This window comes from Pyrus communis, chromosome 5, assembly GCF_963583255.1.
Source record: "Pyrus communis chromosome 5, drPyrComm1.1, whole genome shotgun sequence".
NCBI lineage: Eukaryota > Viridiplantae > Streptophyta > Magnoliopsida > Rosales > Rosaceae > Pyrus > Pyrus communis.
The window spans coordinates 11,026,141-11,030,762 of NC_084807.1; positions in this window are offsets into that span (position 1 = coordinate 11,026,141).

Sequence of the window (4,622 nt, forward strand, 5' to 3'; positions counted from 1 at the left end):
AAGTTTAAAACACTAAACTAAACTCAAAGAATGCAAAACTAAACAAACGTAAAATACTTAAAATAAATCAAATGATTAAGACTTAGCAAAAGATGGGGGGGGATTGAGTTTGATTTGACGAGATTAAATAAAATGCACAAATTGTAATTAAAGACAAAATGTAAATATGAATGTGATGAAAATATGGATGATGGAATAGCCAAGGGGTTCTTCTCCACACATGTTACACTTGCATACAAGATTGATTCTCAGTTGGTCTTTCGATAAATTATGAAACTCAACACCCCGGGTTAATTAGGTCCGCTTAAATTAACCGTCAAGTTTTCCTTAAGTTAATGAATTGGATGGGTTTGCGCAACGCAATTCACAACATTCTCCAAAAGTCCTTTACGTGAACAGCACAATAAAGATACAATCAAAGATCATTAAGCATTATGAAAACTATAAGTATTGACGAGGCATTCGTTACTATGATGAGCATGAAACTCGTGCCAAGAATTCATTTAACGCGATTGTTTATAAGCAACCTCCACTACTTGTGAATATAAGTTCGTAACGATTAGGTGAAACTCACTTATATTCTAGCGTCATATTCATGCATGAAAATTAAGCGCGCATTCTTAATAAACGTACATAAATAAGTTATCAATCAAACGGTTAAATGAATTGAATCCACAACTTATGAAATTCCAACGAAAGTTAATCAATTCATATTACAAACATAAACATAGTTTCGAATCACCCCCTAGCTAAAGGGGGTTTAGTTCCTCATAACTTTGAAATCAAAGAAACACCTAAACATTCCAACAACTCAAACTTGAATTGTATGAACGTTTAGGCACTCTTCTCTTCCATTCCTCATACGTACAAAACAAAGAGAATTGAAATTAAACATTGAAATCAAAGAAACACCTAAACATTCCAACAACTCAAACTTGAATTGTATGAACGTTTAGGTCCTCTTCTCTTCCTCGTTGTTGTAGCACAAGGTCTAAGGAAATGTTTAGGGCTTTAGATGTATGTGGAATGGAGTGGGGAATGGTTGGAGTGGTTGCAATGGAGGAGAAGAAATGGTGTTTGGATTGGTTGGGAATGCACGGCACAAGGTTGTTGTGTGTGTTGTGTGTTGTGTTGTGAATGGAATGACTCAATTGTGGCTGCAATGCATGCTTATTTATAGGTAAATGAGATGGAACATGACAGCTAGGAATAGGTGGAAATGTGGCTGCAAGTTTGGTGAATGATTATGAGTGAATGCATGTGAATGTGGCTAGGTTGGAAAGCTGGAATTGCATGTGGAGTGTGCTGAAATGGAGATGTTTTGCACGGCAAAGGGTAGAATATGTGGCTGCATGTTTGGGTTTGTTTAAAGGGTGCATGTGGGTGAATGTTAGGTTGAAATAATGATGGAAAAACAGCTAGGAAAAGAGGGAATGCATGTGGAAGTGTGGCGGCAAAGAGAAGGAGAAAATCTGGAATGTGTTGATGTGCAATGCACGGCAAAGGGGGGAGAAATGATGGCAGGTTGTGTATGTGATTGATTTAGGGTGAATGTGCATGTGTTTTAGGTTGTGAAAGCATGTGGATTAGGTGGAAAGAGGTGGGTGTGCATGTGAGTTGAAATGCATGTGTTTAAATGGTTGAAATGTGTAGATGATTATGAGTATGATAAGTGATAAGTGTATGGTTATGATAAGTGATAAGTGAATGATATGTTAAGTGATAAATGAATGATTATGATAAGTGATAAATGAATGATTATGATAAGTGATAAATGAATGATATGTGGTGATGATAAGTGTATGATATGTGGTGATGATAAGTGATGATAGGTTAAGTGATAAGTGAATGATATGTTAAGTGATAAGTGAATGATATGTGTATGATAGGTGGTTATGATAGTTTGGTCTTCAATTTCGTCCATCTACTTGGCGTTTAAGCATATGCAATCCATTTAATACCCCAAACTACTCCAAAATGCATCCTTTCGTCAAACACGTTCTATGATCCTGAAAACACACAAAAGAAGCATAAAGGACTAAAATAACTAAAGAAACATAACGTAAATGTACGAGAACAAGCCATTTAAGTCGCATGAATATGCTCCTATCAGAAAACATGCGGCACCCTTTTAGGAGAGGATTAGGACATCTAGAACCAGATATTTATGTATTTAAATGCTTAATTATCCCTTCTAAATAGTTGAAATTAAAGCACAAACTGATTTGGATAAGATAAGGTTTGTTTGGATAATGTTTTGGATAAGATAAGATAAGGTTCCTTCTTTGTAGCTGATTCCTTATCTTCAATACTTCCAATTTTGCTTCTCCAACTCTTTAGCACATTCCTAGACACCTTTGGTCTTCAATTTCGTCCATCCATCTTGCTCCACTCATAAGTTATCCAATTAATGCCCAAAACTGCTCTAAAAGGCTCAAAATTGTCTTTTCTTGCCAACTTTGTCATTAGGACCTACAAACACACGAAAATAGCTTAAAACACTACAATAAGTAGTAATTAGCTAACTAAATGCAAGGAAACAACATAGCTAAGTAGCATAAATATGCTCCTATCATTTCTATACTTAGTTTATGTGGAAAAGAGTTCTGACGTGGAAAACCTTATTGAAAACATCATCAACATAACTCTTGAAGGCAATAGATCAAGCCGAAGTTCCAATACAATTTCCATTGGCAAGGTTTAAACTTTTGAGAAAGGCTTCACAACCTTGAAAACAAAAACTCTTTTATTTTGCATATCCTTGCGCATTTAATATTTTGTAATAGACTAGTAATGTATGGATGTTTTTTTTATCAGGCTATTATTTTCGAGTGTAGATGTAGTACTTAAACGACAAATGTGAGTAATATTTATGTGGCAATGTGTGGAGTGTGCAAATTTAAGGGAAAAAAAAATTTCTTAATGGGTCGGGTCACTTTACCCCGTAGGACTTAAGATAACGGCTGTGACACGACATGACTCGTTAAGATAACAAGTATTACACAAAAACGACACGAATATGACAGACACGACCCGTTTGCCAGGCCTAATATGAATTGAAGATTTGGGATTTTTGTTAGAATTTTGATGTCTTGTTCTAAGAAAGTGTCATTCTTCTTGCATTTAACTTGGAGTATCATTCTCTAGGATTTGTGATTCTGCTAAAGATTAAGGTTTGTACTTTGGAAGAAGAAAGTATCATTCTTTCTGTGAATCTTAGAGTGTTATTCTCTCAAGATTGTGAGTTGCAACTTAAAAGTGGAAAGTGTTGGTCTTTCTTTGAAGTAATATTGTCTCTTAGAGTATCAGTCTCCTTGATTAAGTGTATTTTGCTGTGATCTGTATTGATTGAATTCAAATGGCATCTTCATCATTCAAAGTGGAGAATTTGTTGGGTATGCTTACTATAAAACTCAGAGATGATAATTTTTCCAAATGGGCATTTCAATTCCAATTAGTTCTTAAATGGTACAAACTCTTTCGTCATTTTGATGGCACAATTGTGTGTCCACCAAAATTTGTAGTAAGTATAGAAGTTGGAATAACAAAGGAGGTTACTACAACTTTTCTTGAATGGGAGTCTATTGATATGGCCCTTATCAATCTGTTACTTGCTACATTAACAGATGAAGCAAAGGAATATGTTCTTGGTTGTAGGACTACTTTTGAAGCATGGTCAAATTTTATTGAAAGATATGCTTCTATTTCTCAATCTAGGGTCAATCATTTGAAGACTGAGCTACATACAGTTCAAAAAGTCACATATTGATAAGTATTTGTTGAGATTGAAAAACATTAGAGAATAGCTAACTACTGTAAGGGAAACAGTTTCTGAAAATGATGTTATGATTGTTGGCTTGGCTGGTCTACCTAAGGAATATGCTGTTATTCAAACTGTTATCTTGGAAAGCTAGTCCTTAATTACTCTGAGAGAATTTCGAGCACAATTGCTTGGTGCCTAAAAGGAAATTGAAGGAGAAATGAATTTGTTATCTCAGAATACGTCAACTCTTTTTGTTCAAGGTTCTAATTCTGGTCAAAGTTCTAGTTCTGGTCCTACAATGTATGGTCAAGGGTCTAGCTCTTCAAATGGTGCATCTTCCTTTAATCCTCAGGGCCATAATCACATTCCTGCTACCACATAGGGTACTATTATTTAACAACCACATAGTTCATCTACTCATCCTCCTCATGACTCTTTTGATTCTTAGCCATTCTATCCAAATACATCATTATCTTATCCACCATTTTGTCTCCAAATACATCATTAGCTTCTCCTTTAGGACATCCTGATCAATCTTATGGTTATGGTTATGTGGGTCAATCTAATTTTGGAAATCAGCAAGGGTTCAAATCTCAGTCTTCCAATACAATTTACCGGTCATACAATGGTAATCAATATAAGAACAATAACAACAATTATAGAAATAATAATAGCTTTAAAGCAAGAGGGTACAACAATGGTAACAATTACTACTCAAGAAGGTCAAGAGAAGCACAAAATGGAATTGGATCATGGTCAGGCAACACTGAAACAAGAATAATTGTGGTAATTGAATGCCAAATTTGTAATAAGAGAGGTCATATAACTGCAATTTGCTTTCATAGGAACACAAATACAT